The sequence below is a fragment of the Branchiostoma belcheri genome, unplaced genomic scaffold (assembly GCF_001625305.1).
Source record: "Branchiostoma belcheri isolate BF01 breed outbred unplaced genomic scaffold, Haploidv18h27 scaffold53, whole genome shotgun sequence".
Lineage (NCBI taxonomy): Eukaryota > Metazoa > Chordata > Leptocardii > Amphioxiformes > Branchiostomatidae > Branchiostoma > Branchiostoma belcheri.
In genome coordinates, this window is record NW_017804165.1 from 1,897,226 (window position 1) to 1,912,119 (window position 14,894).

The following is a 14,894-nucleotide window of genomic DNA, read 5'->3' on the forward strand; positions in this document are numbered from 1 at the left end:
AGTACAAAATTTTATACCGCAACTTTTGGTGTTTTACACCGCAACTTTTGGTGTTTTACACTGCAACTTTTGGTGTTTAACACTGCAACTTTTGGTGTTTTACACTGCAACTTTTGCTGTGTTTTACACTGCAACTTTTGCTGTGTTTTACACTGCAACTTTTGCTGTGTTTTACACTGCAACTTTTGCTGTTTTACACTGCAACTTTTGCTGTGTTTTACACTGCAACTTTTACTGTGTGGAAAACTTACACCCCTCCCCTTTTACAAAGAATTGTCCCTCAATAAGGTCAAAGGTGACAAAGATGGCGGCGGCCTGAGAGTTAGTGTTGTGAGACATCAACAGACTAGTTAAGATTTCTCCTTTTTGGTGAATCTATTTACAATTGTAGCGGTTTTAAGTTAAAAATTGTATCCTACTGAAGTAGTTTGTGTAGGAAAAATCGTACCGAACCGTTCTTTTCTCTGCATATTTTGTGCACATGTGAGGTCAAAAATATTTGAAGACGTGCGGGTTTTTTTTTGGGGGGGGGGCATAAAACTAAAGATTGAGTTCAGATAACATTGTCAACCAACCAATAAATTGTAACTGTCATCGTTTTCTTATACTTTGTTCTATTATTATTAATTAGCATTAGCGTCAGGTACGTGTGTGTGGGGGGAGGCGTTTCTATTATTCTATACATGTTCGTTTCAGCCTCTTACGTAGCAGCCTGTTCTGGAATGCAGATGGAGTTTTTGCTGAAATTTTAGAGGATAACTCAAGAAGGGGTTTTGGAAATTAGGTAGTTAACAATGTCACAGAATATGAGAAATGTGGATATCTGTATGTAGCACATACTTATGCAATGTAATACTGCTTGCTAGATGTATATTTTTCAATGTTTTTAGGAACTAGTCAGAGATGGTGACTTAGAAGTTGGGAATACCATTCTTATGTGAGTATTTATTGTTCTTCCTTGCACTGCATATCTACTTCATTAAATATACTCAGGTAACACAGGTCGCATCTGTGATGGTTTAAAGCTGAAGCTTCAACTTCTTTGTCTTCTCTATTTTCTGTGTAATGTGTTGTTGCACTTTTGTCACCAGATCTAATACCCTTTTTTCCCTGATCTAGAAATTGCATGGTGGCCAGGTATAGCATTATGGCCTTCTATATTTATTGCTTATATCAGTGTGATATTGCTTTTCCATCTTGTAAATTTTCCCAATTTTCATCATTTCAGTTGGTGTATCCGCTTCTGCATGATGTCCTTGTTATCAGATGACCTGAATAGCTTTGCGCAAGGCTGGAATGACTGAAGGAAGCTGCCTGGTCACGGTGCACCTGCTGGCCGTCCAAATGCGCTTTATTTCCTGCCACACCTTTCAGGTAAAGTGGTTGTTTTGGGGCATAATCTAGACACTGCCATTTGGCATGAAACATCAGTTTTGTACATTTAGTACACTCTGCGTTAGACGGGATGGTAAAGTTTGATCCAGTCACTTCAAGATAGTGTCGATAAGTGGATCTTTAATATGGTTGAGGTACATGTATGGCTCTCCTCAAATATGAACCGTCAGCTTAACATTGCATCCAAGATAATGCCCCTTGCCAAAGCTAGCTACTCATTTCCTTACTTATTTTCATTTGTACCTTTGTTGCCCTTATACATGTAAAATTGAATTTGTTAGAAGGATCTGGAAATAAATAATGATTGGTGTTTATTGTATAAATAAGTTATCATCTTTAGTCATGTACTAATTTTCTCCATCTCTGGTCTAAATAGGGGGCCAAAACCTACTACAAGACGTGGATGCGAGGATGCTCCACCATGCACAGCGAGAGTGCACATCACCCTCACTTGTTTGGAATGACAGATTTCATCGCTACTTATGTGATATGTTGCAAAGGTTAAATAAGAGGTATCCCACAAATTGCGATGATGCATCTTTCTTATGCGCTTTGATCATCCTGTATTATACAAACACATCTCAAATTATATTTTTAACATTACAAAGAAACGAGAAGAAGCCGAACCATTGTATTAGAGTAGTTTTAAAGCTGTTTGTAATACAAACATGTATATTACCTATTTCATCTGTTCACCTGTACTTAGCCCGATAGGTTATTATTAACACTGTACCGAGAGCTGGTGGCAATTGCAAATTAATATACATCAAACCTGTACACAGAACACCTAGTTTATGTGTCCACTTAATTGGTGGTCCTTTGGTGATTTATTTATTGTAACAGATGTAGAGGAACTGATCTTCTCACACACTTAACTTGTAATATTATGTCATCACAAGACTTAACCAGCAACAAGAACTCTTAACCAGCAACAAGAACTCTACAACTTGTAATGTAAATTGATAGAATATTCGGCTTTACCTGCAACAAGAACTCTGGCAGTCTACTGCAACACTAAGAAATATGCTTTTCCACACATACTAATGGCAGTTAACACTGTTCATGGAGAAAGTACATGTACATCATCATATTACATCATCACAGTATTCATGAGAACAGTACAATGTAAGTTTGTTATGCTTTTAGAAACAAGTAATAGTAACAGTATTTTTAATTCTGTGTTTGATATACCATATCCACAACTGTACACATTGCTATACTGTTAGTTGTAAGACGCTAGACTTCCGTGCATTGCCAACTAGTCACAGTGATACTGCATATATTTTTTGGGATGCTTTCCTGATTTTCATAACATTAACATCGCATAGAATCACATACTGGTACTGTCATGATCTGTTTGACAACAACTTGACATGAAGGACCTATCAACATTATTCAGAAAGTGCTTTATTTAATACCCTATCTAATGTGCAACTAGTACTTACAGTGATACTACACATACAATTTTTGAGATGCTTTCATGACTTTCATTAGAAACACCACTTACAATCACAAACTGGTACCGTCATGATTTGTTTGATGACAACTTCACATGAAGAAACTTCATGTGATGTACTGTGTACATAGCTTTTCTGTAGTACAGTATGGGATCAGGGGGAAGGGTCACATGGATAAACTATAAATCATTGATTACTGATTGAATACTTTTATACGAGATACACATGTACAGGAAATGTTACAGGTGAGTACATGACTATTGAAAATTTTGGATTTAAATGGGAAGTGTTGTGCTATACACTTGATAACTCGTACCCGGATGGCCTCCCTCACTTCTGCATTGGAGCTGGTGCCAAGACGCCTTCATAGCCCAAGCTTGTTGTACCTGTACTTTAGCTGCCGCACACTGTATACAATAAATAAATAAATGGGTTTGTTGACAGCACAATTGCCTAGTTTGTTCCCCTTGAAATAAGATTGAAAAACAAAACTGTTGTTTCAGATCATATTCATACACTACACCATATAACACAATACATCATGTAGAGACAGTCTATCATGATGAGGCATTCTGCATCTTTTAAAAGTTATTTTACATGTACATCATGATATTCCTTGACCATCTCTTTCTAAGGAACTGCTTAGCCACCCTTATTCAACATTAAGAGCTGTGCTGGTAGAAAACATTGATGCTACAATATTTTAACAATTGTACAATAACAAGCATTTCTTTAACACATGACAAACATGTACACATAAGAGTTTTCAAATGAAGCTCCCCCTGATATAATATATAGTACTACCTGCCTAATCAGCAATATACCAAAAAATGTGACTTGTAGACAGATCATAGAGAAGCGACTTGTGGCTTGTAGACAGATCATAGAGAAGCAAAAAAAGAACTCTATTTATCATCCATTTAGGTACAATGTAATGTCATGCATATACATGTACATGTAACAGTTACTAACTAACAGATAAATAAAAGGATGTAAATAAATCAAGATAAGATGGTGTGTTTTGTAACCGGCTATATAGATACAGATTTACTGGGGGTTCATGGGAAAAAGGGTTTACAGTTGCTAGAACTGTTGAAATTGGCTGTATTTGACACTTCCAAAAAAGACAAATATGTACTTCAACATAACCAGGGATAGTAGTACACATAATCTTGGCTGTAAAGTACATGTAACAGTTATATTGAGTAGAAGTATGATATGAAAACATTTTGAAGTCCTAGAATAACAAAAATATTAATATTACAATTCCTTACCATTGTCATAGTTCTTGAGGCAGGGGGCATCCATGACTGAAGTAATAAAAGAACATCTTTTGCATGTGACATTAAAAACTCGACAACAAATTCTTTCTGCAATCAAGGACGTCGAAAAGCCTTGCTGCAGCTGCAAATATAGAATAATAGAAACGCCCCCCCCCCCACACGTACCTGACGCTAATGCTAATGCTAATTAATAATAATAGAACAAATTATAATAAAACGATGACAGTTACAATTTATTGGTAGGTTGACAATGTTATCTGGACTCAATCTTTTAGTTTTATCGCCCCCCCTACCCAAAAAAACCCCGCACGTCTTCAAATATTTTTGACCTCACATGTGCACAAAATATGCTGAGAAAGGAACGGTTCGGTACGATTTTTCCTACACAAACTACTACAGTAGGATGCAATTTTTAACTTAAAACCGCTACAATTGTAAATAGATTCACCAAAAAGGAGAAATCTTAACTGTTGATGTCTCACACTCAGTCACAGCACGACACTGTGACTCTCAGGCCGCCGCCATCTTTGTCACCTTTGACCTGACAGGGGGACCGTCCATTATAAAAGGGGAGGGGTGTAAGTTTTCCACACAGCAAAAGTTGCAGTATAAAACACAGCAAAAGTTGCAGTGTAAAACACCAAAAGTTGCAGTGTAAAACACCAAAAGTTGCAGTGTAAAACACAGCAAAAGTTGCAGTGTAAAACACAGCAAAAGTTGCAGTGTAAAACACAGCAAAAGTTGCAGTGTAAAACACCCAAAGTTGCAGTGTAAAACACCAAAAGTTGCAGTGTAAAACACCAAAAGTTGCGGTGTAAAACACCAAAAGTTGCGGTGTAAAATTTTGTTCTTGTCGGCCACGGTACCCAGTAAACAGTTAAGAACTGATGACGAGATGTATAATCGCTAATTGACATAATTGCCCAAACACTACATGACAGCCCACAATCTACGGCAACACAACCCAGGCGTTGGAAACCGAAGTTTTAATCACAGGAGAGCTGTATTAAGCCATATATCATAGCTGATCGCAGCTCCGCAGATGAAAGGCAGCTAATGCACAGAACATTTCCAAGAACTGTACATTAGTCAGAGAACTGGTCAACAAATGGAAAGGTACTCGTTTCACATGGTGGGGTCAGGATTGGCAGATATCTAGGCACGGCACACATGTACAGCACAAAGATTGTATCGCAGCCTCAATTATGTCATCTGTAATTACTAATCCACATAATTGCAGGGGGAAACATGTACTTATGTGACTTCCCACATTCCTTCATCTCCAGTCCCGAGAAGACGTTCTCAGACAGAGGTCATTGGCCTCAGAAACGTCACCCTTCATAGCAGTGGAGTTGTCAACTCTAAAGATTCGGCTGGTGTATAAATTTCCAACTGATGAAAAAAAAAACCGTCTGCACTTAAAATACGTCTAGACATATCGTCTAGACAGCAAAATGTCACAGCATGGATCTTATTTCCAGCCCTATCTCTAATGACACAGGGCAGGGATGTGTTCACCCCACGTGAGACTTGATCTGCTCTTAACTAGGCGGCGTTATGTGACAGACAGGGTTCCAGAGTGTCAGATCCTAGCCCGTCCGACCCGCAATGGCGCAAAGCTGTTTTCTGTGTTCAAATAAATTCTAGTAATAAGGCCATGTTGATTTGATTATATGGATGACATCCGCGCGCGCATTTATTTTCGTCCGTTTCCAAAAAAAGGTACCATACTACAAATCGTACAAGCAACTAAATACGCAAGTATTTGTCGTAACTTGTGATATTGAAATGTTGGAAAACGACACTAATGTCATAGAATACCAATTCCAGGGGAAAAAGAAGAAAATGTGAAGAAAGGAAAATGAAGAGGCTATCTTTTCACCATACCATGTGTTTTTAGTCATTTGTTCAACGGTTGAACCTTCAGAAGCACATAGATTTCAAATTTTTCGCCAAACTTTGTTTTGGGGTTCCAAGAGCATGTCATCCATATAATCAAATCAACATGCTCTGATCAAACAAGTTATGAAAAATTGTGGAAGGTGACAAGATACCCACCGCCTTTTGCATAATATACCCGTTCTTTCGAGTGATCATGTGCAACACACAGCCGTCTCGGTTAATGTATATGCAGTTTTGAGAGTCTGCATGGTCTAAAACGTGCGTAGTAAAGACTATCTACTCATATGGCATGAAGATGAATTATCAAAGAGGACCTCTTTGAACATGAACATGTAGAACGTAATAGCTTTATGAAGATGCAATATGTGGTGAAACATGTCAAATTGCACTATGAAATAAGTAAATTGACCTTTGAATCGGATATAACTAGATATCGTAAGACAATCGCAAAACGTTGAATATGTACATTGTGCGTAATGTAACATACATCAGACATAACCGTTACGTGTGACACATGTAAATATACTGCCCACGGTTGAAGTACATCTTTGATGCCACAAGCCTGAGGCGAAGTACGTGCACGTATGATTGGAGAATGTCTAAAACCTCCCATCAGAACCTTACTTAGACATGCATGGCAGAAGTTGAAGCCTTCTATCTAGCTATAGACTTGTTGACTGATCAGCGAATGGGATCTACCTCTCTGTCAGGCGTGTCCACAATTTTCCTGAAGTGCTCACAACGTTCTTGTAGCTCCACCAATTTTAAGCCAAAATGTTTGATATTCAATATGAGGGCATCTTGACGGGAAACCCCAAAGCCTATTGAACACAATTCAGATTTCACGTCTTGTTTGGAGATCATTACCCTGAGCTCGGTGTGCGTCACCACACCTTGGGTGTTTCCGACAAGTACATTTATATACAGCTGTTATATTTCTCGTACTGTACAGCAGGTTTCAAGAGTCTCGGTGCTAGAGACAGATTTGAATATATCTTTACATGCAATGATTCCCACAAAGCAAAAATAGGTAAAAATATAAAAGCCTGCTTTGTTATTATACACTTTATCAAATACTTGTGCTAGACCTTGTTGGGTAATTAGGATTTATTTAAGGGTTAATAACTTATTTAAGGGTTATCTTTGGATTTTTTTAGAACATAGGGGTGTTCTATTTGGGTCACCTGGGGTCATATGCGGGTGATTATTGGGTTGTTTAATGTATGGATTGGGAGGAATAAATTTAAAGACCCGATTTTGACTTTTTTTGTGGCATTACGGCGTCATAAGGAATGGAGCCTTCTGATTGGTCAACGTCACCCGGCTATATGATAATACGTTTTATTCTATGTTAGGTCTTATTCTATACTTTTTTGTACTTTGCCATACATTGTACCATGTGCAATTGTGGTACAATAAAATTCTTCTTATAACGTAACCATTCGGCCAGAGGCAGCTGGCGAAGCCGGGTTAAGCTTACCCGCTCAGCCTCATCATGTGTGTCGTTCATGGGTCCATTGATGATATCAGCAGACAGGACACCATTAGGTTAATTATATTGATGAAAGAACACTGCGTCGTGTTTACTACACGAATCTATAGTCAAGTAAGCGGTTTGGTATCCTTACGCCTCGTAAAACAATGAAATTATACCATTACTACTTAATGAGCTCATCCACAATGTTTTCCTGTCACTTAAGATAAATTGTACATGTAACTCGGTTTAGAAAGAAGTATTTTTTTCTCTTCCCCACGTAGGACCCCTTTCCCAAGTTCTCCAATATGAGTCCGACGTTGTTTTTTTATTAAGGATATAACGTTACACAGCTAATTGTGCCTAGCTTAGGTTTCTGCCTCAGTATGGGTTTCTTTACTATATGAGAGCGTGGTGCGGGGTTAATGTGGACTGTTTGTAAAGAGGTGAGAATGATCTCACACAAATTAATAGATATTCTATACAGAAAGACGACCACGTTTTCTCACAAACAAGAACTGTAAATAAATACGGTGCGATTGTGTACATAATCCTGTAGAGTAGATCACTCGGGGGTTGATGTTGTACGTCGCATATGCTCAACATGAGACTCAGTATGGAGGGGGTCAATGACTCAGAGAGAAAGTCGTGGGAGGCAGGATCGTCTCCACACGAATCATTAACCTGTTGGCAGGCGAGTAATGCGTTTATCAGCAGTGCTTGAAACAAAATAGGAGAGAATCCGAATGTGATTTGGGACACTGATCGCTGCTGATCTATATGTCATCTAGTATGATCAGAGCTTTGCTAAATTACTATTTTCTATTAACGCAAAGATTGTATGGTTTCAGAATTCTCATAAACTGGGTACTCAATTAAAAATCCAAAAGTTATGATGTGACATTTGGTATTTGATGGCCATTATTTCTGTTACGCGAAAATGCGACCCCTCTAGTGGCACGTATATTGTGTCTTTACTGACCATTTTGTGTGCCGCAGTTTTATCCTAAAAATGCACCTTCAGTGCTAAGGTAGCCGTTTGGTACCGAATTTGTATAGGTTATGGGGTTAGGTAACAGGGGAAGATTACATGCCTTGCTATCCTGTACCGGTTGCGATAACAGATATATAACCTTCAGAAGACTGGTCCGCGGAGGCAAAACTGTCGTTTATATAGTGTCTATATATAATAAGTAGTGATGTAATCATTTCTGCTGCAGTACTAAATAAATTGGATACCATGGCAATGGCCACACCTTCATGCCTCAGCATCAAACACTTCAGCTACGCGCTTCCGTAGATGCCAAATGAGGTTTCGTCATGCCCTGTGGGCTTGAAAACAAGCGATGGATCTGCATAGTTTTGTTACGGCAACTGATTTCATGATTGATACGAAGGAAGCCATAATTCTAGTCACGCCACTAGAACGACAGAATAGCAGAATTACACGTTCCCTTTCAGGAAGACGAGACACATGTAGGAAAAAAAAGTAGAAAAATCCCATAAAGACTAAGGGAAATATCTAGATACAACTATATCGTAGAAAATATCATGACGTCTTCAGTCGGCAGAAGAGTAACGTTATATACTATTGCTGACCACCCTTCGTACAAACTCCATGCAGCAGACCTGTCCTTGGTGCTGATCACTATTTACTCGTATGGAGTAGGAACATAGATGATCACTAAATTAATTTTCCTCGCTCTGGGTGGTAGGATTTGTCTGTCTGTCTGTCTCAAAGATCACAAAAGGTCATCACTTGCTGGGAACTTGCGGGGAGGGGAGGGGGGTAATACGCCAGCTGGTTGGTATTGAAATGGATCCCCAGGTTTACAGCAGCGCGTATTTAAACCGCTAATAACCTTTAAAGACCCTCCAGTTCCAGGAAACCCCAACATACTTCACGCGCTGTCCTTCATCGTTATCCGGATTCGCTGGAGGCATCCAGAATGCAGCCAGCGGGCATCTTATGTCCTCGAGCTCATGCCGAACAAGCTTTATGAGTATAAAAACAGGTAAGTACCTGTGAACACCAATGGAAATGGCGTCTTTTGTTACCTCACGTGAACATTAAGACCTCCCATACGGTTAGTACCTCCAGCACCTCCTTATCATTCGCAACAGATGGTAACAAATTGTTGTAAACGTACCTTTAAATGTTGAGACGTAGCATTGCCGGAGAATAAGGTCCGCTGAACACGTCTTGGCAACTCCTGAAGACTGGCTGATGTTTCTCGGTATTCCTGCCCTGCTAACGATGGGTCCGATCACAGACGTTCCACAAGAATGCCGACTATGTATAACACTGAAATCGTAGAGATGTCACAACCCGTGGATGTCGCACTATAGAGGTGCTCAGTCGAAGAACGGATACCGTGAAGGCTTCGGTAGTCTGAAAGAGTGCAGATTCCGTGAGCGTAGAGCTGTGCTGTTCCCACTGGTGGCTTCCAATCGCAATGAACTGCTTGGTATAATTGTAGCAAGGAATGACGTCAATACCGTAAAGTAATACTAGAAGACATGCAAATGTAATCTGCCCACACGCGCACATTCACAGGACCGCTCCTGTTTCCATGTCGCAGGTGGCACAGCGGGAAGATGTTTTTCTTGTTGCATCAGTTCGATTAAATGTTTGTGAAAGCAGGTGTAAGATATCTACGGCCGAGAGTTGGCTTCCTTCGCACTCTCCACATATACAGTATGCGACTTCTTCACACGTGACGACGTTGAACCTAATTGCTTTCTCGTGTACAGAACGGTTGTATTGTGTCCTCACACGATCCTCCACGTATGGGTTTACATAACTTTTGTTTAAGCTGTGAAAGCGCGTGCCCTGTCCTTAGCACGGTGATTAGCCTAACTCTTTTCAAAACCTGCGACTAACGTCGGCGAATCAGCGCCCAAAGCGGACATGTAGTGCGTCATCAGAATATTTCTACGAATATTCTTGAAATATCTCGTCGCTTCTCTCTTCTGATAATTTGCCATTAAAAAAAGGTCCGTTCATAATACTTTTGTCAATGTCTCTCTTCTGTGAGCCTCATGTCCGGACATGCTGTGGTCTCAGACGTGATTACGCCTCCTCCTTCTGTGATATTCCCGTGTCCGGGGAGGTAATGGCTCCGTACCGACGTCATGGAGCGTTTGAACTGGAGCAAATAGGCATGCTAAAGATAGTGTCTATTCTTCTGATGCTGAATGGTGCGAACACATGTTCCAACATCCAGTGTTACGTTATTAGCAGGCCATTCCCCGGTCGGGAATTTCCCACGTGCACGGACGGAATAATCGAAACGATCTGCCGGTTAACGATATTCAGGATGAGTTCCATTCAATTTAATTAAAAGTCTTTGCTTATTGTTGATAGCTTGCTCGGCTACTGTTAAAGTTGATATAGATCCCCTCCTCATACAGCCTACGTAAACTCAAATGTTTCACTTAACTGATTTGACAGCTTTTCACACATATATTTTTCACTTTCCCTCGGGACATATTGGAAAGTGGAGAAGCCAGCCCTGGGAACAATCTTTAGGACGCTACAACAACTACTCATGACTTATATGGGCGATATTATTGTGTGTGATTCAAAATCATCCTCCAGGTTGCCTCTGAAGTTGTTTTCCATTGATAGCACAGACCCGGCCGACCTGGCTGACGTTTGCGTCAGAGGTAACCTTTTGGTCATGCGCGCTCTTTGAACAGTAATCCAGAGTTGTTAGCTCTAGCGTATCATCTCACGATAAAACACACGCACATGATTAAACACCTATCAGCTGGATTTTGACTGACCTGGATTTTTAGCGCCTTATCTGATGTATCTAGGGCACTGTGCCGGAGAGTGCCAGCATTCAAACTGCGCTTCACTTCTGGTCAAACCCCTTATGATTATCTATCACAGATAATGAATTGTAACATCTTCAAAGTTTAACTGCCTAGTAAAATCGTTGCAACGTTATGTAAATTGTTTCTGGTCGTGTTATGTTTACTGGACACTGCCTTTAACTGCGTCACACGGCTGAGCTGTACGCCAATGTGTGGGCGGTTTGCGGCCGGTAGCTTCTTTGGTAAAGTACATGTACAGCTCTTTGAGCGGTCTTGATGGTGACTAATAAGCAGCAGCGGCGGCAAATCATTCTGTTGTGATACGGCCAAACAATGGCTGGAACGATTTGGGTCCCATATCATACCAACTGCCCTTCGCGGCAGATTGCCATACGTGTAGGCTGTTATGAAAATGTGCCATGGCACCAAGGACGTTCTGACACTCCAAGTCTAACGCGGAGTGTCTTGTCTAGTTTCATAACCGTACGTAGCACAGCCATTTTTCACGCTACGGTCTCCTCCTCCCAGCATCGTCTTGAAGAAGACACCTCAAGCTATTGAACTCGGGTCCTGTAGACACAGGTGAACCCAGAGTCGGGTTGCTTTGTTCCATATATATCTGTTGAATATGACACCGACTGATGAGTGACTGCCAACAGAAAGGCTGATCACGGCTGGAAAACCAAGCCCCTGCCAGGGCTGCTGATTACTCTTCAGCAACTTAATTGTTCTCTGCAAGGGAGATCATGAAGCTGCTCGTGCTGTGAGGCTGATTTTTGTTCTTAATAAAACTGTAAACTGTATTCATAAAGTTCAGTGACACTGTGGCAGTACGTACGTGGTGGAGTATTTATAATATAATATAATTCATTACAATTCTATTTGCATTTGTCCGTTTGCTACAGGAGATTAGGCATACTGTGTAATTAATAGAAGGCCTCTCAGTGGAGGAAAGTTTTGTGGTTTCCAACAAATCCAACTTATCAGGGAGATGCACAAGAGTGAGCTTTTGTAATTTCATCTTTATCTGAATCTTTTATTGGCATTTTCCTCTTTCCTCTCTACATTCTCTTGCTTTCTTAGCCCCATGGTTCGAACTTGGCGATGAAATGCGCCGAAAAGTCCATAGGAAAGGCACATTGGAAGGGATCTACAGTATAGTTTATTGCAAAGACGAAATGACAACACGAATATTATCTAATTTCTGTCTGACAGGCTGTCATTAGCTCTAGCATCACAATGATAGTTCCCATCTCTATTCTGTACAGCGCTGTAACGTTACAGTGAATTTCTATAAACGCCATGTAACAACTGTTTTGATTTCCACTGGGAAGGCGTTCAAAGTGGCGGCTGGATTAGTGCAATATTGTTCCACTTGTTCGCGGGCTGTCAGACATGCGGTAAGCAGCACGTTGCATGGTTGATAAGATTCTTGGTAGAGACGCAGCTATTTCACCATCCATTTTCCGCGCACCACAAAGAGCAGATTAAACATCCTCGTCATGCCTCGTCGCGAGGCCACGCGCGGGCAGGCAGGAAACGGGCCAGGACATCTGCACGGATGTCGGTGACATTGTCCACATTGAAGTGTCTTGATCAACCCGGTTTTAATATGATTCAATGTGCGCACACACGTGCCCGCGAGCGAAGTGGAAGAATCACTCACTTCCACCACGAGTGCGCGAAAGCGGCACACTCCAATGTGTCACGATAAACACGTGTTAGTGTACCTACGGAGATTTCACCCATTTTACAGAGCGGAAAACAGCAACAGAAACTGATCTAAAAACTTTTGACATAGTTAACAGTCGTCAAGATTACCCGTTGATCTTTGCAAATGTAACATGGCTGAAAGCGCATGGAATTATGGGACTGTTCAAAAGCTCCACCTTCGATCTAAAATAGCACGTGAGACGGATAAGTTAGAGCTTCAGAACCGACATGGTGCTGTTGTTACTAGGTGATCACCAGCGTTAACCAAATTGTTTTGTTACGACGATTCTCAAAGTTGCCTGTAAAAAATCTAGTCATTGGGGAAAATGTTTTTTAAAAATCCGGACAAATCCTTCACCTCTGAATAGAGCCTGAAGGAAAGTTTATAAGCTTAAGACGTCTGGTTCCGCTGTTGAGCAGATGTTGTCGCCCAGAAGTGGTTTACTCTGTTTCATGCGGATACGGCTTTGGTGAGTTTATAGACCATATGTTGATTACGGAAACCTTGTGTAAACACGCTTACTTATTTTACAGGCGACGAGGGTCGGTCATAAAATCCGCACAGAGATAACTCGCAACGAAACATGTACATATGAGGCCACGAAAGATCACGAAGTTTGAAGAAAATTAGTAAGGGTTCAATGTCACCATTCATTAGATAGATATGGCAATTCCAAGGGCATACACCAATAAAGGGTCATATCCCAAAATATCTCCCACTCAAAATACCACCCACACAAGAAAGAAAGATCGTATCAATGAGGTTTTATGGTGACAACAGGGATGTTAAACTGTTGTTTCATTCTACATTCACTCCCATGCTTCCATTATGATAGACTCACCTATTATTAGAAAGAAGTTCCAGTCTCACCCGATTCGCGCGCGCCGTCCACGTCGGTACTTCTTGTTCTTATTACGATCCCTCCGTTTTAGGAAAACCTGTCGAAAATCCGCCTATGGTAAAAGGCTGCTGTTGACGTCCTCGGTACCTAATACGTAGATCTAGCCATGGGGGAGACTTTTACCTGTTTAGTTTCACATCAATCTACTAGTATTTCTGCAAGACAAATGTTTACATCTTGGCCTAGCACTGCCGGCTCTTCTAACACCGTCACTAGTCAGCGAAGCTGCAACCTTCGCGAATGACCCTACAGTCATGCAATGTCGAATTCAGCAGAAGAAGGAAAAAACGCTGTCGACACTCCCATTGCGAGCCCTGAGGAAAGGGCTATATGGAGGAAACAGGGTGTTTGCGTAGCCACAACCACGTCGGTATCTCAAAAGGGACGCAAACAAAGATTTGAAGTGGTTCCTACGCTCGCAATCTGTCACTATATACACCGATGCCGTAGGCGGTTACGTCAGGATCATCCGACCGGCTGAGATGATATGAGTAGTGCCTGGCGTCTGGAGCCTGTGTCGGGGAGACTGCCAGACTGGCCAGATGGGTTCACCTTTGATACTACTACCTGTCGTCAGATGTCAGTCGATCCGCTGATTACTGCTTTGATTTTAGAAGGTGGGCGCGCCGATTCTAAAGTCAGCGTTCGGCCCTGAGAACTTATGAACGGAATTCTCAGAAACGGGGATGAAAGCTGTTCAAACTGTCACCTTTGCCGGCCTTATGGGGGTAACTATTGACAGATGTGCATGGGATATTTTGGATAGGTTATCCAATATACCATGAGCGTTAGTATAACATTTTATACCCAATCGGCTGACTATACGAGTATACATAAAATCAGATGGATTTCTGCACAAGCTGGTTTGTGTACAACTTAAGAGAATTATCTCTTTCTTTTTGTTCTCCCGTCCGTCCTTGTAGACCACAGTTGGGATAAAAGAATG

General features: G+C 41.0%; 1 long non-coding RNA gene across 2 annotated transcripts; it reads left to right on the plus strand.

Moving 5' to 3' along the window:
• The first annotated feature begins 231 nt into the window (after positions 1-231).
• LOC109480917 lies at positions 232-2,036 on the plus strand. 2 transcript variants are annotated; one of them, XR_002140866.1, is made up of 4 exons: positions 232-369; positions 891-937; positions 1,229-1,374; positions 1,772-2,036. It is a non-coding gene; the product is annotated as an uncharacterized LOC109480917 (long non-coding RNA). The 2 variants fall into 2 exon arrangements; XR_002140865.1 differs by having other exon boundaries at positions 232-349.
• The last annotated feature ends 12,858 nt before the right edge of the window (positions 2,037-14,894 follow it).